This window comes from Natator depressus, chromosome 6, assembly GCF_965152275.1.
Source record: "Natator depressus isolate rNatDep1 chromosome 6, rNatDep2.hap1, whole genome shotgun sequence".
NCBI classification, from domain to species: domain Eukaryota; kingdom Metazoa; phylum Chordata; order Testudines; family Cheloniidae; genus Natator; species Natator depressus.
In genome coordinates, this window is record NC_134239.1 from 83,385,603 (window position 1) to 83,411,286 (window position 25,684).

The 25,684-nt window shown below is 38.0% G+C and overlaps 1 protein-coding gene across 4 annotated transcripts in view; it reads left to right on the plus strand.

Moving 5' to 3' along the window:
* The window catches only part of AKAP6 (A-kinase anchoring protein 6), a 393,441-nt gene that overhangs the window by 239,694 nt on the left and 128,063 nt on the right, over window positions 1-25,684 (plus strand). The gene's annotated exons all lie outside the window — the stretch shown is intronic.

Genomic DNA, 25,684 nt, shown 5'->3' on the forward strand with positions numbered 1-25,684 from the left:
TGACTTTGGAGGGGCAGAGGCTGTGGTAGGAAGTGACCAAGGGAGCAGGCTTGGTGGCATCTACCCTAGGCCACATACCCAACCTGCTTGTGACAGCAGCCTGGGTTGAAACCCAGTGAAGCAGGGAGGGCCCAGGTTGCCGAATCCCCATGATATGGCCATGTTTATGAAGAGTACTTACAACCCCATTGCATAATCATGTAGGTGAAGGTAAAAATTAGGCTAAAATTTATATATTAATTTCCTCCAAGGAGTTCAAATAATTGGATCAACTTATATGATGAGATATCTGGGTAGGGTGACAATTTGTATCATCACATCTTGTCATGCAAAATTTAATACCCAGTATTACATTTAAATGGGGTTTTGATTTTCAGTTTCCCCTCTTCGAGGCTCCACACATGGCAATGAAATGTCCCTAATTAAAAGTTACAAAAGGAGACTTACTGCTACAATTCATTCTCAATACCAGGCATACATGAGAACAGATGGACAACATAATTAGATGATCCTTTGTGGAAGGTAATCACTCTAAAGAAATTCTACTATATTCCTCACCTTGTGAGATCCAAGAAATATTTCTAAAATTAAGGTCATGCATTTTTCATTCCTGGATCAAAGCAAAAGAAACAGCATTTTGACTGGCACTTTGTCAGTCTGCTGAAAGGCCACTCACAAATTAACTTGGCTGTGGACTTCTCAGACAAACTCCACTTGCAGCCTTCAAAGCCTGCAGTTCTGCAAGATAGGAGTGAAGCCAGTGAATTAAACCGCACTTTAAACACAAATCCATTAAATTGAACATCAAGCCTAGAAGTTCACTTGGGGACACATGCAAAGCTGGCAAAATTTCTGCACTGTTTCAATAAAAAGCTGTTCTATCTTGAACACCTTTCCAAATCCTAGCTGCTTCTGGTATACAGGGATCAGTGCTAAGGGTGATTTCAGGAAAGAAATAGGTTTAAAGGAGAGATTTGTATGAGGATTGAGAAGATGATTAGCACTTGGGAAGTGGGGAAGCTGCTGAAAGCATAGAAGGTGAGCACAAGAGCAATACTTCTCTTAAATCCTAATTAAGCTCTCAGAATAGGGGCTTGTGTAGCTATGGGTTGCTTGAAGGATGATACTGTAGGGATTAAGTGGGACTTAAGTGGTACATAGATCTTGTGCTAGCCCTCCACTAAAGGAGTAGTTGCTACAGGAGAAGAGATTGGGATGAACCCAAGTAGACAGATGGGGTGTATTATGAAATGAGAGCATCGATGTAGATGGGGTTGAATTATGAAGAACCTGAGAGGACAGGGATCTTGTTGGGGGTGGCAGAGAGCTTTGGGGCGGAAATTACTTTGCAATGCCATTTAATATTTTAAAACTTTATCTTTGTCAGTACATGGGAAATCGCCGGGCCTATTCATTCTAAGATAAAAATAAAATTTAAATAAAATGAAAAATAAGGTCTCTAACACCTTTCTTGTTTATATTAATCAGGGTTAGCTTTATCCTAATCAACAATCTTAGATTCAATCTTAATATTTCATTAGCTCCTGAGAACTACCTTTCCTGTCTAGGTCTAATTATATCTAATGGAATGTAGCTCAATTCACTATATTAAAACTTTTTTTTTAAACTCTCTTTTTAAAAAATGCTTGTGAGGCCTTGCTGTTGGTCCGTGGTGGGGGTGGGGAGGAGGATCCCTCCTCTTTCCCTCTAAGATCTAAAGACCTTGCTCCAGTTCTTTTTTTTATAATATTTCTGCAACCTGTTTTATAACTCTAAATATCCGTTTTCATTTGTAACTATCTGTAAGTGTCCACATAAATACAAGGATAAACATCTGTTCTAATCAGTCCTCATAGAAGTTACTTACTCATCAAAGTGCATAATCTCATCAAGAGACATGTCCTTAGTTATATTGTAATACTTTAGTGTCTGTTCAATGTCCTGTGTATTCAGTAATTCACAAAACATATTTACAAACCGGCTAAAACATATTGTACTCCTTCAAACTGTCCAAAGATGCTTACATACAATTGCCAGGGCAGTCAGTTATACCTCCCACACGTGGCAGGTACTAGAAATACAGGCCTGTACCACTTGAAAGAGATGCTCTCTTAGCTGTCAGTAACATCGATGCTTTTATCTCCTGTAAACAAACCACTAGGGATTGTTATAATCACAAACAATTCAGATGGGCTGACAAACCATCCGCAGAAGGAGATGGTACACATACACTAGGTAGTATATTACGAATGTATATAAAATATAACAGGAGAATAAATTGCAAACAGTTTGGGTCTCCAAATAATAATAGAGGAGCTACATTAGGAGATAACCATAAGAATGTGCTGTACTACTGGGTCCCCAGCAGCCCAGCAACAACAATAGAATATCTAAAAGGCCCTCAGAGTTTAGGAAGGATCAGAGACGGAGGGATTGGAAATAGTGAAAGGTACTATGAATCTCGTACTTACTTGACAAAATCTAGGTGGAGATACTGATGACACAGCTTTTTTCTGCTTTTGGTCTTTTGATTCGCTGTTAAAGATGCCACCTTCCGGGGGAAGTTTGTGTCTTATTTCAAAGACACGCTTCGTGCCCCACTCAGTGAATTCTGGGGAAAGGAAAGTAATAACATTACTGCTGTTCATCCTACTGCACACTTACCCAGCTGACAGCCATGGGCCTGTATGTGTGTGATTATGGAATCATGAGTCTGAAAGACTGTGACAGTGTAGAATATTGCTTTTGTATCAAACATAGAGATGAGCCAAAATCACAGAATCCAGACTCATATCTGATTTTGATCTCCATGCAAAGTTTGAGGATGTTTGCCTAAAGAAATTAGGTTTGGACCCATATTTGTTTTAAAGAATTGAAAAATTGGACTGTGATGCTACACATTGGTTAGCCTGGGGCCACTGTAAAACTTTTCTGTAGAAGAGAGAACAAGGGTACTATTGGGGAACACCAGGTAGCCTTATAAAAGAATCAAACATCAATACATGTTGGATTGGAAGGTGTCTTGAAAGGTCATCAGGTCCAGTTGCCAGCACTAAGGCAGGACAAAGTATAAACTTAGACCATCCCTTAAAAGCCTATTCCAGAACTTAACTACACTTATAGTAAGAAAGTTTTCCCTGATACCTAACCTAAGCCTCCCTTGTGGCAGTTTTAGCTGATTACTTCTTGTTCTACCTTCAGTGGATATGCATCACAGTTGATTACAGTCCTCTTTATAACAGCCCTTAACATATTGGAAGACTGTTATCAGGTCCCCCCTCAGTCTTTTCTCAAGACTAAACATGCCCAGTTTTATTAACCTTTCTTCATAGTTCAGGCTTTCTAAATCTTTTATCATTTCTGTTACTCTCCTCTGGACTCTCCAGTTTGTCCACATATTTCCTAAAGTGTGATGCCCAGAATTGGACAATGGTATTGAGGCTGAGGCCTCACCAGTGCCAAGTAGAGAAGGACAATAATGTACTGTGTCTTTCATACAACACTCCCATTAATACATCCCAGAATGATATTAGCCTTTTTCTCAACTGCATTCCATTGTTGACTCATATTGAATTTGTGATCCACTATAACCTCCAGATCCTTTTCAGCAGTACTACTGCCTAGTCACTTATTTCCCATTTTGTAGCTGTGCATTTGATTTTTCTGTCCTAATTGCTGTAATTTGCATTTGTCTTTGTTGAATTTTTTATTTTGTTCATTTGACTAATACTCTAATTTGTCAAGGTCATTTTGAATTCTAATCCTGTCCACTAAAGTGCTGGGAACCCCTCCCAGCTTGGTATCATGCATAAATTTTATAAGCATACTCTCCACTCCATTATCCAAGTCATTTATGAAAATATTGAATAGTACCCGACCCAGGACTGAGCCCTGTGGGCTGTGCACACACACCCCCACCCCCAGTTTGACAGTAAACCATTGATACTACTTTTTGAGTATGGTCTTTCAATCAGTTGTGCATCCATCTAGACCACACTTCCCAAGTTTGCTTATGAGAATGTCATGTGGGCCTGTGTCAAAAGGCTTACTAAAATCAAGATATATAATGTCTACTACTTTCCCCCGACCCCCTAGGCCAGTAACCCTGTTGAAGAAAGAAATTAGGTTGGTTTGGCATTATTTGTTCTTGACAAATCCATGCAGGCTATTCCTTATGACACTATTATCTTCCAGTTGATTGTTTAATTATTTGTTCCAATATCTTTCCAGGTATCAAGGTTAGACTGACTGGTGTATCATTCCCATGTTTGCCCTTCTCCAGTCTTCTGGGACTTCATCCATCCTCCATGAGTTCTTGAAGATAACTGCTAATGGTTCTGAGATTGCTTTGGCTAGTTCCTTAAGTATCCTAGGATGAATTTCATCAGGCCCTGCCAACTTGAATACACCTAACTTATCAAAATATTCTTTAACCTGTTTTTCCCCAACTTTGGTTTGTGGTCCTATTAATTTTGTTGAGTATCTGATCACCATTAACCTTTTAGTGAAAACTGAAGCAAAATAGGCATTAAACACCTCTGCCTTCTTGATGTCTTCGGTTATTAGCTATCTTTCCCAGTTATGTAGAATACTTGCACTTTCCTTCATCTTTCTCTTGCTCCTAATGTATTTAAAGAATCTCTTATTGTTTTTTTATGCCCTTGCTAGGTGTAAATCATTTTGTGCCTTAGCTTTTCTAATTTGTCCCTACATGCTTGTGCTATTCTTTTGTACTCCTCCTTAGCTATTTGTCCACGTTTCCACTTTTTGTAGGATTCCTTCTTGATTTTTAGATCATCAAAGAGCTCCTATCCTCTTTTTCCCTCATATCAGGATAGTTTGCAGTTGTGCCTTTAAAACTGTCTCCTTCAGATACTGCCAGCGCTCCTGAACCCCTTTATCTCTTAAATTTTCTTCAAATGGGACCTACCTAACAGTTCTCTGAGTTTGTTAAAGCTTGCTTTTTTTAAATCCATCATCCTTATTCGGCTGCTCTCACTCCTTCCTTTCCTTAGAATCATGAAAACTATCATTTCATGATCACTGTCACCCCAAATTGCCTTCCATCTTCAGATTTGCAACCAATTTTTCCCTCTTGACATGAGACAAGACATTGAGATCTGTATGTGAAGAGATACAATACTGTTAAAGCATTTATGCTAGAAAATATGTTTCTAACTATATTTCCAACACACTGATCTTTGAAAAAGTCAGCACTGTGAATAAATGTAGATCTCTTTAAGAAAAAAGTTGTAAACAGTATTTTTCCAAAAATGCAATAGCATTTACTGGAAGGACCAGAGATGATTAATATAGTCTTTTTGTTCAGAGAAGCTACTCCACAAGATAAAAGGCTAGTAATCTAATAACTAGCATATCAGTATTATTTTATTTGGTTTCTTTTTCCCTGTTTGCAAAATAACTGCAGTGTTATCTTGTTCTTATTATATTCTGCTAGTTATACACCTACGATAAGAGAACATAATTAATGTGAAAAATTATACTGTAGTGATTGTGTTTATTTTGTGCAACGTTAGTATTGCCCTTTTAGGAGTGCTATGCTTATTTTCCACTTGCATTCAATAATAGACTTGCAGCCAGTGGCATTTTATTTACACAGTTTTTGTCAAAACAATTTTATCTTTAATAGATTTTTATCTACATTGGCTGAAAACTTTTGTTTCAGTTTAAAACTTTAATGTAATTTCTTCCCTCTCTGTTTCAGGCAATAAAAAAAAACGTTGAACTGATGTTTCCTTGGCAGCTGTCTATTTGTTTTTTAGAATGTTGATTTTATTTAATAAAAACACAGGGAGAAAATACTTAAAATTTTGTAGTCTTTTTTAATAAGTTTGTGAATAGCACCAAATTGGAACAGAGTTCATTTATAAACCACAGAAGTTATAGTTAAGTTATAGAAAATGATATGCCCTTGGGTCTCATATGCAAACAAATTCCCAATGTAACTTTAGCGCCCTCGTGACCAAGATGGAGTCTGCTCTGCAGGCAGCTCTGGCCAAGAGATGGCGGGTGCAGGAATGCAACAGGAAAAATTCCCTCCACCCCAGGGGCACCTGTTCCAAACCCCCCAGAGTGAACACACACACTCACAGGAAAAGTACAATGGATATAATAAAGGAAGATATTTATTTATAGAGCGATGAGAGGAGAAAAACAACAAGGGGAAGTATAGGGGAAGCAGTAGAACAGGGTTGCATCCAAACCAAGGCCCCACAGGCCCAGTGGTAGCGCAGTCTGAAAGGGCAGACACTGAGCAATATGTCTGCATACACAGTTCAGGAGTCCTGAGCAAAGTTCCAGTTCAATGGTGAGTCTTGGGTGCTCCTGGTCGTCTTCAGCACCAGTGAACTTTCCCCAACAAACCCCTCTGGTGCCCTCTTCTGCTGCTCTCTGCAAAGCCACACAGAGCGACAACCTCCCAACTGAATTAACTAGCAGCCTCCCTCCTTATTCCCAGTGCAGAGTCACAAGCCCCAGTACTCACAGCCCCATGCAGCTCTGGGCGGCATGATACTGGGTCCAGCTCCGGCCTGTCCTTCTCGGGCGATTCCTCCCTGGCACAGTGCTCCTCCTGGCTTCTGTCCTGAGGTGTCCCCGATCGGCCGCCCTGTCCTTCCCATGCTTCAGGCAGGTTCTCTCTTCTTCACTTTTTGTCCAGGGCTTGCCCGCTGCGCCTTTCTCTCCCTGGGCACCAGAGCCACTCCCACAAGTTTTCTTCCTTTCTCTCACAGCTCCCCCACCCCACTAGGAAAAAGATTTAAAGGGGCCATGCTCCCTAAACCCCAAGGGGTTACACCTATAAATATCAAATCAGTCCCCAACAAAATTGTAAATTTAGGAATATCTTCTTCATCTTCATGCACAGGGATATATGTCTCACGCCTATTAGCACTAAGACCATGAATTCTATTTTAAAGCAAAAGTTAATACTTTTATAAATGACTATATTGCACTGCTACAGTAGATTAGTATTAATACTGTACAAGGGAAATAAAGTGTACTGAAAAATTGTCAATACAATTAAATATTCAAATCATATTAGCAACTTTTCATTGTGTTATGATAAAAAAACCTATTAATTATCAGAAAATTGCCACTGCGAACATTTACAATACTTCTATAGGTACAAGTACAAATATAATATAGATTAGTGAAATAAAACCTCAGGAAATCAGAACCCTGAGTGATGCACAAAACCATCCCATGCATTTTGTGGCAGTTTGTAGCAACTTGAATCATCAATTTCTAGTATGTCTGTTGATGGACGGTGTATTAAATGAACGATCTTCAAGAAAGTTTTTGTTTTTTACATTATAATCAAAAAAGCTCCAGCCCTGAAAATACTTATGGACCAGCTTAATTTTACACAACTTTGACATCAATGGGACTATTCAGGTGCATAAAGTTAAGCATATGTGTAAGTGCTAACAAGATTGAGGCCCTAATTATAACTTTCGTATTTAAAAGGATATTTAGGACAACCAGTTGCAGCCCAGCTATCCAAGCACAAAACTATGGACTGGTGGTTCTACAAAACAGCCATCTCAGTTAAAGATGTATTTTGTGTGCTGGATACTGAAGTTAATCCTTCATTATTATCTTTGCCATAAAATGTTCATGGACACATTACTTATGTTTACATAGTTCCTCTCTTAAAGGAGGTTTTCTTTCTTAGAAGGCTTTCTCTCTAAAGGTCACATGGAGTCATTATCATTCTGACTCAATGTGCATAGAGAAAGTAATTAGCTCATAAAAGATATTATTAATTTTGTATATGATGCTGCACACATTATGAAAAACACCAGCAGGTAGAGTTTTTAGGACCAGCAATCAGTCATGAAAACTTTGAAAAATATCATATTTTATTAAAATCTCAGGAATGTTGTCTATATCTCCTTTCCCAGCATTGTTGATCCCAAAAGAAGGGCCTTAACCAAAATCCTGGATCCAAACACCCTAAACTCTGGGAACGTGGCGTAGCTAGGTGGAGCGAACAGGGGCAGCGGACATAAAAAAGGGTGGCACCCGCTTGTACTCACCGGGCAGCGCTCCGGGTCCTTGGCACCAATGAAGGCCCCCGCCACTGAAATGCCGCCAAGGACCCGGAGCGAGTGAAGGTCCCCGCCAAGCCAGAGTGCGTGAAGGCCCCTGCCGCCGAAGACCCAGACTGCCGCCAGGTAAGTAAAAATTAAAAAAAGCTCCTATAAATTAAAAAGGCACCACTTGTGCTCAGAGGGAGAGCGGCTGCTCCCCCCCCAGCTATGCTACTGTCTGGGAAGAGTTGAGATCTGGATCTGAACTTTGCAGCTGATCCTCTCCTCTATAAAGGGCTGAATCAAATCCCAGAGTCCAAATACCACTTCAGACCTCCTCTCTCTGAATTTTGGGAACATTTGTATCCATATCTAAATTGTCCAGCTCAAGCTTCTCTTTACTACCACTAGAATATTTTTTATTTATAATTAAATCTCATTAATAACTAGCCTTATCATACCCAAGTCATTCTGCAATGCCAGTGTTTGTGACACCACAGTCATTTCTAAGGTGCTTAATTCTGATGTCACAAAACATTGGGTTGTGATGTTACTAAAAGTTGACAATCAGAAAGTAGAGAGACTCCTTTGTTATTTACAGACAAATGTTTTGTGTCAGCAAGGATAAGAGAGGAAATATATTAAAGAATGTAATGGTTTGGGCTTTCAGAAAAATAATGCTCTGTAGCAGTCACGTATGGCCTGATTTACAAAGGTATTTAGGTGCCCAAAGATTCAGATAGCCATCTAGCGGAATCAGTGGTAGTTAAGTACCTACCATCTTAGGCACTTTTGAAAATCCCATAGGGTGCCATCTGAAATTTAAGCTTCTAAATACCTTTGACAGTCTGGCCCTTAGTATTTGCAGTATGTAACCCAGCTAAAGCCCTGATCCTGCAACTCATTGTGCACAAGAAAATGCCCACTGATTTCAGTGGAGCTCCGCACATGTACAGGAGTCTGCTTTGAACCACAATCTTCTGAAAATTCTCCTTTTGGAACTCCAGTCTAACTTCAACTGTTTTAGAGGATGAGAAAATGCATCAATTTTTTTTAAAGTCAGAAACAGCTTTGAAAGTTGAAATAGCACCTTACTGAGGAGTAGTGCCCTTGCTAGGTTTTAAAAATTTGCTGTTGATTCAACAAAGCTATGACTATTTGAAAATGTAGAAAATTCGGTTAGGTTTTAGGGTGCGCATACAAAAGATGGCGGATGTGCAGCTTAAGACATTTGACAGGCTTCAGGCGTGTTACCTGATCCATGAGGGGTTAACTTCAGTTCATTTTTTCCCCTGCCCCTTGCATGGTTGCTCAGGGAAAGGACCATGGCAATTCAGCCAAGTACTTAAGCATGTATTTAACTTTAAGCATGTGAGTAGCCTCAGTGACTTCACTGGAGCTACTCATGTAGTTAAAGTTAGTCACATGCTTAAGTACATTCCTGAATCAGGGTCTATAAGGATGGCTGCTTGGGAGACAGAACTGAAAATAATGTCTTCGGGAAAGTAGAACTCCACACCCAGGTGTCATGGGAATTACTGGGGAGTCATGTTTATTATCTGCAGTGGTACAACTGTGGGAGAGTCCAATCTCTGCAAACCCATTTGGTCCAGAGCAGGGAAAATTCAAGCCACACCGGTGCAGCTGGAAGAATTTGAGAGAATCACATATTCTTTTCTTTCAGAATAAAAACCTAGAATATTAAATACAAGAAAAATGTTTTGTACCACTGAAATTGAACGGTTAAGAAATCACAAATTAGGAAACGTAAGTCATGTGAACCTGAACTCCAGTTTAATCTTATGCTTACATGCTGTCTATGACCCCAATCCTGTTAAAATTTATGCACATGCTTCTCTTTCAGTAAAGTTTTAAAGTCAACTCATTTTCTTAAATGTATGCTCATGTGTAATATTTGCTGGATTGGGGTACATATACTTATGTGACTGAACTATAATGTAATTTAATTTTATTTGGTGTATGGCATAGATTGTGTAGTGATTGAGCTGCTCAGACACTACTGACATAGATGGGAACATCACAGGGTTTCAGATATTCATTTGGTGGTTAAGAAGGCTATGACATCACTATTGCATAGCTTCATGCTACTGCCATGTTCCATCAATAGCAATGCACTAACCTCTCCCACAACCGAAACAGACCTCTGAAATCATCTAGTGGGTTCTCCCTCATCCTCTCTGAACTGAGGCACCCTGTAGATCTCTCTTGAGAAGATGAAGAGTCAGCTTCTGTGTACTGTAGTCACTGAGGAACAACAAAGCAGCCTATTCCTTCCTTTATAAGAAATGATTGAGTCAAGATTAGATCTCAATATAACATTTATGGAGTGGGGTTGAGCCACTGTTTTGATAACTGTGTTTCCAACAGTCCCAAAGTTAGGTCTGTCTAGACAGATTATTTCTGTGTTTTATATTTCAAAATATTAAAAGAAAATAAGTACCTGAGTAAGAACCCTGTGTTGGGTTTGATATGGTAACCAATAGCATCAGCATGACTTGCTTTACAGGAGTAATAAATGTTTATTTTAACTTTTGGCTAATCCTAATTGCTTTTGAAATGGTTCTTTGTAGGTCAAAACCTAGAGAGCTCTGGAAAAGATATATTGTAATCATTACCTTAAAAATTCCAAGTCTTTTAACATTTTTTGAATTAGGCATCCATTATTTCTGAAAATCTAATAGCTGAACTAGCACAGTAAAGATGTCCAGGTTTCAATGAAATATATTTCATAAATTAGCTTATCATTGCACTGATTTAGCATGCCTAGCAGGTGAAAGACAAAAACATGTGTTATCTTCCCTTGGGAACCTTCAATGAATGTCATTCTAGCTTCATATGTCTTTCTTCTCTCCCGTTCTTGAACTGATATAAAATTCTAATGTGTGCCCTCTGGTTCCATCTTCATTGAAATCTAGCAAAACTGCTGAAGGTAAGATAGTGGCAATGGTGCATGAAAAAAGGGAAAAGAAATACAGTGATTCATAGCATACTTGAAGAAAGTTGCAATTGTTAACAGCACTACTTTTGTATGTAGACAGGTTAAAATGTGTCATATATCAATGTTAAAAATAAAGTTATTCATCTTGACTAGTTCCTCAAAGTTCAGAGAAAAGACTGTAAAAACTATGCAATGTGTACCTCTAAAAATTATTTCACAAATTTCTGAAAACAAACCAATTAAACAGTTCCCAATTGTGGCAAATAGTAAAGGCAAATAGCCCTTTTATAGGAGTGGGCTTGCGTTATTTCTGAATAGCCACAGCTCTTTGTTGAAAATCTTCTGCCTGCTTTCCATCTTCCTTTCTCCATGGAAATCTGAGTCACTAACTCAACCCTTTGACACTTTTCACTTTCCTTCCTTCTTATTCATTCCAGCAGTAATAGAAAGAATCATTGAAGATAGACATGGAAAATACCTACTAGCTCATCAGCATTTTAATTTCTTGGCAACACATGCTCAAAGATTACATGGTGTCTTCACAAAATTAAGCAATACAATAGAATATTTAACCAAATTAGATAGTAAGAAAATCAATAGCAGAAGATTAAATGAAAAGAACACAACAACTCTTCTCCCCACAGCCACAAAACGTCAAAGCAACAATAAATAAAATAACTCAAAAATAAAATGCTAACAATAAAACTTTGGTTCCTCCTTAAAAATGTCAGTGACGATATGCCATGGCAGATAGAGTTCCAAAGGGGTGGACCATAGACAGAAAAGACCCTGCCTTCTGTCTACAGTACTTTACGGTATACTTTGAAGCAGACACTAGATCCCATCCCACTAATCTCATTAGCACACAAGGATATGTTTGCAAAGCATGATGGGCCTGTACGTGTGAATAACCATAGGCACAGGAATACTCCCATTAAATTCAATTAGAGTACTTATGTGTGTAAAGGTACTCTCATTAGTGTTTGCAGAATAGGGCCTTATACTGTGTTTTAGATATTGGACTGACTTGACTGGAAGCTGAATGACTGAAATCACATGTAGTGGTATGCAAATGTACCCATGAGTGCACACATAGAAGGGAAGATTCATTGACCTCCAAAACGGGAAGTTATAAAGGGGCACACTTACACAATTAGACTCCTTAAATCTATTGCAGCTCACACAGGCACCTGCTGTGTTTTTACATAGTTATTTGTTAAAAATCAGGGATTATTTTGCAGGGAATGAATCTCAAAGACATTTGAACCATCTCATTCTTATATTGGCTATGGCTATTCAGAAAGCCACTATCATCAAACTGTGTCAAAGGCATGGAGCATACTGACTTCCTGTTCAGAACTTTACAACACTTACATGCCATTCTAAACTAACCCTAATGAAATGGAATACTCAAGACAACTATTTTGACTAAGGACCTTTCCGTTGACTTCAGCAGGCTTTCCATCGGGCTCTAAAAACTTCTCCAATAAACACTTGAAAGAAAAAGTGGAAAGATACTATAAATTGCACTGTCTACATAATACATGTCTACAGAATAGAATAATGTTTTATTTCACAATATAAATTAAATGAAATATGCGCCCTACAGTTACAAGTATTTCCATCCCTAACATCTAGTATTTTGTGAGACTGATAACCTCGTGGTTGTGTGAACTTTTTTGCTATAAGATTCAGTTCACAAGTAAACAACAGAAAATGGAACCCAGCTGTAAGTATAAAGGCACTAAGTCAGCAAGGAACTTGATCAGGTGCTTAGGTATGGGAGCAGTCCCTTTGTACTTCAATACTTGAGTGAAGCAAATGCTTCACAATTATTATTTTGGTTATTATTTTATTTCTCTAGTGCTATAGATGTACATACATGGTACTTTTGAACAAACTTTCTGAAGATAGGAGCTGGTACAAAATGTGTTTGGTTTTATTTAGACTACAACAAACATTTAATTTATTAGTGATTAAAAAGGCAACATTATAGTTTGATTTAGTTCTCATTTATAATTTAAAAAGCCATTTATGAATTATTGGCTGATATATAAATCAGATTTTAGATATTTTAAAATATAGTTTTGTAAAAAAATCAGAAAAATCTGTACATAACCCCCATTTTTTTTTGTGAGCAAGTTAATATGTATATTTTGGATGAATATCTAAAACCAAAATAAACTAAGTTTTCCTTTCTAAGGTTATTATAATTTCTGATGGTGAGATTATAAAGCAACTGGTTACAAATTGACTGGATGCACTATGGCAGTGTTCTATATCAAATCACTTGTAAGAGAGCCATGTCCCCCCCAAATAAAAGAATATGTGGACATGCTGAAGACAGTTTTGTGATTCATGCATTGTTAATGTATACAACAGCAAATCCAGCATATTTAGAGGAGCATATTCCATGTTTGCTAGATTAATTTTCCTGAATTAATACGTAATGGATTCAAGTGTACAACCAAATAAACCTGCATTAGTTATAAGCATAGGTATCCTCATATTCTAATGTAGAAAATCCAATTAAGCTCCAGACCTTCTTAGTTCTTCATTCATGAGATGATACCTTTATGGCAAAAGCAAATAAGTAAAAAGTTTCTTTTACCCCCAATAAAAAATATTTAATATATAAGTTCGAAGTTAGTCTTCCACAGATAGCCAATTAAATTATGCTAAAAATGACATTTTTAATTAAACACCAAGGTAAGCATAAATGGATTTCAAAATAATTAATCAAACATCAAAAAATTGAAACCTTTTTCTGCTTGAGCAGCAGAAATGAAAGAACCAGTCTTCGGGTCTCATAGAGATTCAATCTAATTTAATTCTCTGTCTTCTCTAAATAAACATTCCTAAAACCTTTTTTTCATCTGGGGGAATAAGGATGAGAGGGGTAATCAATATTTCTAGCATTTTAATTAAAACCGTTAGTGGAATAAATCCATTTAATTATCAGTTAATGAAATACAAGGTCATTTACCTGACAGGAACTTTGAAGGTGGATTACTAGCTGGAATAAAGTAGAAGAACCCAATGTCACAGCCATTTAGCTTCTGTCAAATTTAAGGTTAAAATCCCTGTAGACTGTTTAACCTATTCTCTACCATTTTTCTATTATGTATGCCAATTGGCAAGGAGAAATACATGATCAAACTTGTCTTACATTTAATTTTGCTCCAAAGTTTTCACTAAGTTTCTACAGTTTCTTCCTGTATTCTGTTATAAAAATTATATAAAATGCAGCTAGCACATATTGGGCCAAATTAGTCCTGGTGTAATTCTATTGATTTCAATGCATTTACTCCCAGAATGAATATAGCACATTTGATTTTGAACTGTAACATTTAAGTGTGTTTTGACTGCATTACTAATAATAAAAGGGATATAATTTCAACATACAACTTGGACTATAAAAATTATTAGCTGAGGAGAAATCTCCAGCTTTCAGAGGGTTTAAAAAAAAAACAACAATCCATCACTTTTTTAAAGAGAACTTTTTTAAGGTCAGTATTTCATTGCACAAACAAAAAGTGAGCTCCCCCTGCTGGCACTGTAGCAGACTACCAAATGCCTCTCCTGATAGTCCATTGACATCAAACATACTAGTGCACCAACGAGCAAGGAAACTAAAGGTCCACTGGAAATACAAAGTGGGAACATATCTGTGTTTCCAAATGACAAAATCAATAGGGAAAGAAGTGCTATCTTCAGGCTTCTAGTAGGATAATACAAGCAAAAGAGAAAACAAACAGCACAAAAGTAGAGTGTTCCCAGTTTGTGGCTGGAATATAATGAAAGGGTTTTTTAAAAAACAAAAGTAGATTATATCATGTTGGAATTTATTAATGCTAATTGGAGTTATAACCAAATATCAAAAGTACATACCCTGTAATCTGAGAATGTAGTACAAGAGGTAATTTGTTCTGTTATCTTTTAAAAGAAACGTGGTTCTACAAATGAGACATTGTGCGCTGTGTATTATGCCTATCAGAGTGACTGACTGTTTATAATATTCCATTGCCTCTTATATTACAGCAATTTAAATGTGGAAAGATGAAATGTAGTTTCAGAATACGGTCAGTGACTTAATTTCAAAACTTACATTCATGGTATAGTTTTCATAGTTTTTACTAATAGTTGCCAAATTATTCATAAACTTTCATAGGATACAGAAGTAAGTTATCTTTTCAGTTCCTAAGGGAGACTAGCTATGTATTTCCACATCCTAAGAAAGGTCATTGTTCTTGATGGTAATTAGGATATCAGATGCTGTGTGTCTCTCACACACACACACACACACAAATCCCTTTTAGTAATTACAGAATACTGTACTCACTTTAATGTAGTGTCTCACAGAATATCAATTACTATTTGGTTAAAAATGTACGTATAATTGTAGTGTTGCTGGGACAACTTATGTATTACAGAGAAATATCACTGGATCATTATGCACTCTCTAGATTAAAATGTATAGAATATTGTCTTATTGAAGACTGAATTATTCTACATAAGGAGAATCAGGAATGGTGGCTACAGGGAGGAGATGAAGAATTGATTTTAATATGGTAGAATTTCTGGGCTATATGTCTTCTCTTTTGCTGCGGGGAGGAAAGGGAAGCATATTCATGCTGTGTTATACTGGTCCTAATGGAGAGTATAGCTCGTGCTGTATACTTATTTCTGACTCCAAGCCTACAGATTTCCCTTCACACAAACATGTTGCTGGGGCTATAAAGCACTGAAGATTACCTATTGGACGGAGTAGCAAGCAGCCCTTTGTGGTCTGAAAATCCACCCTATGTGAATCAGATTTCCAATCATAAGGTTAATACCTCTCATTGCACCAGCTGTTCTGATGTGTGATCTCCATTCCTCTAAGAGAGGAGTTTAACAGGGTGATCAGTCTCTTTAGTGGCCCAGGGGGTGGAGGCAGGGAGCAGCTGACCCTGCTCTTGGGAGAAGCCCAACAAGCCGGTGGTGGGAATCCACTGAGGAGCTGAACAGCACCTGGTCATTGGCCCACACGCTCAGCTGGATAATTAAGGATAGCCCAGCTCCATGAGCAGGTACGGGGAAGCTGGAAGAGAGTAGAGAGCATACTCTTCTATAACCGGAGCAGGAGGCTGCAGGCAGGCAGGACCTATAAATCCCCCCTCCCACTGGTGGGGGAAGGCCCTGACCAGGAGCAACCGGAGGCCAGAGAGCCCCTGTCTGAACATTTAACCAGATTGTTGTTTGTGTTACTTTTTGCACATTGTTTCTTTCTGGGGAAGATAATAAAGAGATCCCTGAAGGATGGGACAGAAACTAAGCTGGGCATGGCTATATGTCCCCAGCTGGTGATTAGGACCAGCAGCATACACGGGGTAATGTACAGATACAGATGAAGGGACTAGTGGGAGCATAACCAGCAAGTTGGCTACTTTGCTAGGTTCACATGAGGATGGTGTCTACAAATCATTCAGAGGAGCTGACCTTCTGCATGAATGTTCCAAAATCCACAGAGTTGAGACCAGGACTTCCACTGTTTCCTTGAACCTCTTCCTCTACATAATTGATAGCCTATCAGTTTCTTAACTCTGAGTGAGCATATGTTAATTCTCAGCATAGTCATCCATGCAATTTTTGAAGCATTTTTTTCTTTTTTCATTTTCACATACCTTCCCCTTTATCCCCGTGGGAAGAAAATATGTAGTTAGTTATTTGTAAATATGACAACAGCAAACTGATTTGAATAGCTACAAAAGCTACATAAAATAGTAGCTAGGTATGTATTTGCATGAAGAAAACAACAGCAAGTGCATATAGTCCTGGAAAGTGTGCATGTAAAAATCTCTATTTTTAAAATAAAGGGACAAATTACCCTATAGAAATCAGTAGTACCCTGACTTTCCTGGGGCTGTTCAGGGTGCAAGTCAGGACAGAATTTGACCCAATCTCTTGTTTTTATTCTAAGGATTAAAAATTGGCCAATTCAGTTGTATAATCTATAAAGCACATAGTCAAGTGTTAATTTAGCTTTATAGAAAACTATCAAAATTCCACAAAATGTTCTGCAGTATCCCACAAACTCTTGCAAATTGCACCTATGGGATCCAACACTTTTTAGCTGGCAGCACGGTAACTTCAGTGTCTGGAAAGTTTTATGTTCGAGAGGGTGTGTGTGTGTGTGTGTGTAACACAACGTAGGACTTAGTCCATGGAAACAAGTGCTTAAATTTGATAATGTGCACTGAAGACATTTTGCAAAATCATTCCCATTTTAAAGTCGACTTTTTTCCCCTCTCATGACTGTTTTTTCCCATTTAAAGTAAGAATGAGTCTCAGAGAAAAAAAATCTATCTTGATAACTTCTAGAGGCTCTGAAGACTGTAAGGGTATATTCTCCTTTCAATGTGTGTGCATAGCTCCCTTTTAACATTTATTATGCATGCAATCTGAATGAAGAATGTAGCCCTTTAAAATCCAGCAGTTGTTTCACTATCAAATTCAGTGGGAGTTCCAAATGTGTAATAATTTTATGACTGGGTCTCAAATGACTGCCTTCTCAAAAACAATCACATCTAATGCCTCATTATGATTTTCTTTATCAACAACTAATACATGTGCCACCAGTATGTACAGAGAAAAGACACACGAGGGACATCAAAATGTATGGACCAGAAATCCTTTTTCAGAGTAACAATGAAGTTACAATGAATAAGGGACAGAGCCTGTTGCCACATTTAAAGGAAGAACTGTCGAGTTTAGATGAGTAAATGAACACCAGAAGGGAAAGACTAGGCAGAGGAAGATAATTTTACATTATTTGGAACTGTATTTCAAAACATATAGGAGCAACATATATTCAAGCTGAAACATAGATTTTCTTTTATCTTTTATGTGTTTGTTTCTCAAGCTTTTGCTAATTTTCAAAATAATCTGAATTTGAATACTGTTTTCTGCCTCTGACTTGCAAGCTATTTTCACACCACATCTGAGACTCCAGAGAAGTCATAATGCTGAATTATGACATGTATTCATTTCCATGTGTGAAATATTGTAATATAATAAAAACACAATTATGAGTTTCATGTAGGATCAAACAGCAGAAGTTGTGGTGTGAGGGAGAAAACTTGTATTTATTTTTGTATACCCTGAACCATTAGCATTAATAACAAAAGTAAAATAAATATCTCTGTTTAAATGCTATACGTCTTCAAGTTTTGAGTAGGGTGAGGTTACTGCTGTAAGAAAAATAGAGAGCTTATGGGATGGGTTGAGACATTCTCAAGGCTTTGGGCTTGATTCTGATTTCACTCACTTTAGTTTTGCACCAGTCAATTCCATTTATTTAAACAGATTTACTCCTGATAGACACGTGAGAGATCAGAACCCATCCCAATATATTTCTAAATAAGAACTCTATTCTCAGGATATATTCATGCTAGCTGGGACCCTGAGTACCTACCTACATGGTGACCCTGACCTCCTGGAGTGGTCTACCTCTGTTTGGTGTGGTAGAGGCAATGTTTGATGTCATAGGGCCAATGTAACTGCACCAGTACAAACACCTAGTGTTTACGTGGTGCACCAATGTAAACCATGATTTGGACCAAGGTAAGCTAGGTCTGCACTAGTGCCTAAAAACTCCCTCTGTAGACGAGGCCGCAGAGTTCTGTGCTAAAGTAGTGTCAGCAGGGGGACACGCCAGAGAAGTTTCATAGTTAACAACCCATTAAGACAGTTCATACTTCTCAAAGCTATTTTAGACTCTCTGCAAAATGAAAAACACAAGAGTGCATCAGTTGCATTCAGGTCACATTTTCAAACTTTTCTTTGAAGCCATAGGCTTGTCTACCCTGAGAAATGGCATAATGTCATAAAATGTGTTAACAAACATGATGTTAAATACAATTTAGCGCTCAGTGTAGACAGAACTATCATGTTTAAAATTGTGTCTGCTGTTTGTGGTTAGCCCTCAAGTTTATCCTAGCGTTAACTGTGACCAGCTGGCATCATTGTAAATTAATTATATTTTTTAAAATATACACTAAAAAAGCTTTCATAACATTCATAATATGTTAGGTTAAATATGTTGAATATTTTGAGATTTTTATCTATTTTGTAAATCTATTTAATGTTTTAAATCTGATATGGTTTTAAATTTTGATGTGTTGCATGATTTACAGTCTTGGAAAAAAATAACATAGTACTCATAACTTTACAGTTTTTGTGATGCATGAAGATCAGATTTTTAATGTTGGTTAATGCTTTACTAATTAAAGTGTGCATGTTAATTAAAGCAGAGGCTAATGTTAATTACCTATATTAATGGAATCTCATGTAGCACCTGCCTGAAGCAATGGGTTCAATTTTCAAAATATCTCAATTAAGGCTGAAACTTTTGATTTGCATCTAGTAGGGTTTCAATTAACTGCATTGCAAACTTAAATAACACATTTAAAGGATAATATCACCAGTCACATGCAGCACAGTGGAATTGGTCGGTTCAGTTATTGACTAGGGCTATGAGAGCTTTCAGTCAGTAGGTAAGCGCCATAGTATTGGCATGTGATTATTGTCTAGGGCTGTCATCACTTCTGTGGCTGTTGCAAGAGAGACGTTAAATTGCAGTACTAGGGTCTTGCTGCAATTCCATTGTCAAAAGAGAGAATGAAGTTTACTCGCATATAGAATTCAATATGAATTTAATGGTAAATATTCAGCTTGTTCCTCCTGAAACAAATGGCTAGTGTACATAAGATGTTAAGCCATTTTATCAACTGGGAAAGCTGCACTTGTGATAAAGTGAGCGATGTTACAGTTTACTTCCCAGCCAAGCCAAGTGTTGTGATCGTATTCCAGATCCGTGTCTCAGCCACCACAGCATTATGTGTCAACCTGGGAGCTTTTAATGAGCAGCTTCAGGAAGCGATTAACAAAGTACTAGAAACAGATGTAATCAAACTGATTGGAAATTCTACCTAAACTCTACACAAGAACATAATGTCAGCAGTCCTGTTCCACACAGCTTTATATGGAAATTATTATAGATGGTCCAAAACTGGAACTTTTAATCTAAAGCTTCTCCTGTAAAACTGTCATGGTTCAGGTAAAATGGAAGCTGGATCAAAACCATCTCAGGCTCAGTTTTGCAAAATTCAACGGAGGAGTTTTTGCAAGACCAAACCTAAGTTCCTTGACCCATCTGTAGTTAAAGGATTTATTTTAAAATACTGTGGTGGCCATTGGTGCTGGATTAATTTGTATAATGGCGGTGCTGAGAGTCCTTGAACCAAACTGTAAACCCTGTGTAGGATGGAAACCACTTCAAATCAGTCGGTGCTGCCACACCCCAGGACCTATGACAGTGGCTTTTCACTTATCAAATAGTTATCACTTTTTTATCTCTCGGAGATGGATCAATGACACAGTGGTGTATCTTGTTTCTTTATTTCATGTCTAGTAAGACTGTATCCTAAGCCATATAATTGTGGTTGTTAGAGGCTTTATCACTCACATGTTTCTTCTGTGTCTTTGAAACAGATCATGGTCTAACATGAGCTGAATGCCCTAAGTAACCATGGTTTCATTAGTTACCCTTCTGACACAATAATGGAAGGAAGTACCTTCATCTTCAGATTTTAATTGTACTCATGGCTACTGGAAATCAACATGTTTAACTACTATCCTTGGCAGACTAGAATATAACGTTGCACTTTGGTTTCTGAGGACCAAAATGTGTCTTCTTTTGGCTGCAGAAAAAATCAACTATCAAACATGCAGAGGGTTTCCATGTGTAAGGTTTTAATCCAGCAAGGTGACACTGAGGGTGCATATTATTTTCTGGTCTAATATGCTATTGTCATATCAGTTAAGCTTGTTTTTAAGTATTGATTGAAGTGAAAAGATGTTATACGGATAGCATATGTTGTATAACTCAATAGTCACATAAATAGGTAAAAATGAAAATTCAAATATGTTGGTAGGAACATCATGGAGAGATTGCACAAATCAAATACCAAGATTTTGATAGAGCATAAATAGTGACAGTTGGTGAGATTTGACAAAAAGAAATATATCAGATTGTGTAGAATTAGACAAGGAAATAGGGATTTTATAACACTCTTAAGAAAAATACCAAAACACTCATTTCCCCATTATGGTACCATCAAGATGTCAGACAGCAGAATGCTAACAATAATACATTAAGAGCAGATGGAAAAACCTGGTAGGAAACTGGAGTAGATGTTCAGAGTCCTAGCGTAAGACTAACACTCAAACAGCCAAGAAAACATGTCCACTGTTGAGGAACAGAAGAGAGACAAAGTAAAATAGAAATAAAAAAAAATTTTAAGCATAAATTACAAAAAGCTTTCATCCATTAGCGTCCTGTCTTTACTCATTAGACCCTGATTGGTTACTATGTATTTTGGGAGTTATAATCAGCGAAGACTTCAACTTGCTTTACAACAGCTACAAAGCAGACAGGAAAGTTTGGAAGGAATAAGAAGCAATTAGCATTTTATAAGGCACCAGCACCTTTCCAAATGTCATTATCAAACCAATTACAACTAGCCAATGCTGCTGAAATAGCAAATATTGAATAGTCACAGAGAACTATTTGCAATCAATGTTAAAAACATACACAAAAAATTCTGAAATACTTTTGAATAATGAATAAATGTGAGAAGTAATGATCAGCTTGCAGATATTCCACAAGGAGAAAACAAAGCTAAATTAATCAGATAGTCAGTGAATTATTCGCTCAACACGACCTGCAGATAATGTGTTTGCAAGTTCAACCACACATGATATTATAAGCAGAAGGGGGATCTTTAAAGAAAGTGTATCTAGTAGCAGTGAGGGAGAATCACTTCAGATGATTGTGGAAGCAGGGGTCCACGCTGAAGGCCAAATGGCTATCAGTTTATTTTTAACAGTGTGTTTCTCATTAGTCTAGGAATCTCATGCCATAACGTAGCTTGTAGTATTTGCTGACAAGTGTAATTCCACCTTCAAGATCCTGTGTAGCTTAACCCCTACCTAGTTATTAAAATAGGATCTGTCAGCTACCAAACTGTCTGCCTCACCACTATTGCCATCTTCAACCCCCAGTGCATCTGTCCCATGACCATCTTCATTCATCTCTTTGTCTGTGACATCTTTGTACTTGTATTACCTCCTAATTAATGACAGGTTTCAGAGTAGCGGCTGTAGCTCACGAAAGCTTATACTCAAATAAATTGATTAGTCTCTAAGGTGCCACAAGTACTCCTTTTCTTTTAACCTCCTAATTGTGGTCCACCATGCCAACATTCTCTATTGTTCTCATTCTCATCTGTTTCTAAGGCTCACTTCTTATGTGATCAGTCAATAGTCATTTATAAACGTGTGTGTATTTATAATACAATTGAATTGCCAAGAGTTGTGTATATAATGTAACCATGTGTATGTAATGATGTAACCATTGTCCTCACTTCCCTCACTATTATTTGTTACCCTGGCTGTAACATATTTAAAATTTGGATAGCACAGTCATCAGGGAAGGTACCTTGTCTAGAGCTGGGCAAATAACACATTTTCTGGTTCACTGGGAATTTTGAAAAATTAGGGAAAAATTCATTTAGGGTCAAACAGCAACAACATTTTTCAAAATTTTTGGCAGATCATATAGTTGACAAAATTGTTTTGGGTCGAACAAAATGTTTTGTTTCAATTTTGAGCATTTTAAAATATATTTAAAATGTTAAAAATAATATAATATTACATATTACATAATTAATGACATATTAATATTACATAATATATGTGCAGGTGAACAAGCCTCTGATAGTGTGGCTGATGTGATTAGGCCCTATGATGGTGTCCCCTGAATAGATATGTGGACACAGTTGGCAATGGGCTTTGTTGCAAGGATAGGTTCCTGGGTTAGTGGTTCTGTTGTGTGGTGTGTGGTTGCTGGTGAGTATTTGCTTCAGGTTGGGGGGCTGTCTGTAAGCAAGGACTGGCCTGTCTCCCAAGATCTGTGAGAGTTATGGGTCATCCTTCAGGATAGGTTGTAGATCCTTGATGATGTGTTGGAGAGGTTTTAGTTGGGGGCTGAAGGTGATGGCTAGTGGCGTTCTGTTATTTTCTTTGTTGGGTCTGTCCTGTAGTAGGTGACTTCTGGGTACTCTTCTGGCTCTGTCAATCTGTTTCTTCACTTCAGGAGGTGGGTATTGTAGTTGTAAGAACGCTTGATAGAGATCTTGTCAGTGTTTGTCTCTGTCTGAGGGGTTGGAGCAAATGCAGTTGTATCATAGAGCTTGGCTGCAGACAATGGATCGTGTGGTGTGGTCTGGATGAAAGCTGGAGGCATGTAGTAGGAATAGCGGTCAGTAGGTTTCCGGTATAGGGTGGTGGTTATGGGACCATCGCTTATTAACAACGTAGTGTCCAGGAAGGGGATCTCTTGTGTGGACTGGTTCAGGCTGAGGTTGATGCTGGGATGGAAATTGTTGAAATCCTGGTGGAATTCCTCAAGGGCCTCTTTGCCATGGGTCCAGATGATGAAGATGTCATCAATGTAGCGCAAGTAGAGTAGGGGCATTAAGGGACGAGAGCTGAGGAAGTGTTGTTCTAAGTCAGCCATAGAAATGTTGGCATACTGTGGGGCCATGCGGGTACCCATAGCAGTGCCACTGATTTGAAGGTATACATTGTCCCCAAATGTGAAATAGTTATGGGTGAGGACAAAGTCACAAAGTTCAGCCACCAGGTTTTCTGTGATATTATCGGGGATACTGTTGCTGATGGCTTGTAGTCCATCTTTGTGTGGAATGTTGGTGTAAAGGGCTTCTACATCCATGGTGGCCAGGATGGTGTTTTCAGAAAGATCACGGATGGATTGTAGTTTCCTCAGGAAGTCAGTGGTGTCTCGAAGGTAGCTGGGAGTGCTGGTAGCGTAGGGCCTGAGGAGGGAGTCTACATAGCCAGACAATCCTGCTGTCAGGGTGCCAATGCCTGAGATGATGGGGTGTCCAGGATTTCCAGGTTTATGGATCTGGGTAGCAGATAGAATACCCCAGGTCAGGATTCCAGGGGTGTGTCTGTGCGGATTTGTTCTTGTGCTTTTTCAGTGAGTTTCTTGAGCAGATGGTGTAGTTTCTTTTGCTAACCCTCAGTGGGATCAGAGGGTAATGGCTTGTAGAAAATGGTACTGGAGAGCTGCCTAGCAGCCTCTTGTTCATATTCCGACCTATTCATGATGACGACAGCACCTCCTTTGTCAGCCTTTTTGATGATGATGTCAGAGTTGTTTCTGAGGCTGTGGATGGCATTGTGTTCTGCATGGCTGAGGTTATGGGGCAAGTGATGCTGCTTTTCCACAATTTCAGCCCGTGCACGTAGGTGGAAGCATTCTATGTAGAAGTCCAGTCTTCAGTTTGAGTCTTTCTGAAAGGTGTTTTTAATGGTATCTACAGCTCATGTCATAAAGAGACTATACTATTGGTGTTCAAACATCTACAATGTAATAGGCATTCATTAGATAGTTCAGCAGAGATCCTTTGTTTCTCATATGTTCTGTTTTATTAATTAGAAAAAAAATAACAAACAGAATGTTACCAAATATCCCTGAACAATGTGTTTCTAGAGTATCAGGTTTACTAGGAAAGCAAGCAATGGGTGGGTTCTGCAAATACTGGTAGAACAATAGTACTGGAAAAGGCCTGAAGAATATGCACTGCAGCTCCAGCCCCGAGACTGAAAAGCTGTACCCAAAAAGGTGTTGAGTACTCTCAAGTCCTGTTGAATTCCCAGGAGGCTTGCAGCCGCTCACAGGATGCTTAAATGTCGGGGTTTGTGGTACAATGCATACTATCCAGTGCCTTTCAAATAATTTTACTCCATCATTACATGCACAGCTCACTGCTATTTGCTTTACTGGTAAGCTTTACCCTGCAGATGCTTTGTCCAGGTTGCGTATGCAGGATCAGGTCTAGTGTACTCAGCAATGATAAGCTGTATTTGGGGTCTTGGAGGAAAGTAAAAATAGCAATAATTCTAGAGAATTTTTGATGCAGTCAGTCAAACTCTTCCATTTCCATCAAGACTGGGAGGGACAAAATGGTTATATGGGGTTTCATGTTCATCTGTCAGAATATATCACTTATATTTTTGTAGCGTTTAACATAAGGACCAATCATGAAGCCCTTACTCTGGCAAAATTCCCACTTAAGTCAATGGAATTTTTTTTCAGAACAAAAACTGAAGGATCAGGCCCAATAAAAGTAAGAACAGAGCTTGAATGGCTAGGTATTGGCTTTTCTGAGTTGTATTCCTTTTTAAATTTCGTTTTTGAACTTTGACATATATAAGAAACATGTGAGTCAAAATTCACCTTAAAGTGCAAAGATAAAAGGTTGCCATTACATTTTGTCTAGGTAATACAATAAAATGGTATCATATTATAATCAATGGCAGAGTAAAGTGTCTAACCTGTTTTATAAAAGGGAGAATTTCTCAGAAGAATATTGTTTATTGTTACAAAAGAGATTTTATTTTTTGTTGCAGCTTGGGCTTTTAATTGTTCTATTACTTTTTCTAAACCCTGAGCACCCTCTGTACATCAGTGGATCACATCTTAGTACAATACGTAGATATGACCTGAGGTTTTAAAAAATAATGTTGTATTCTCATC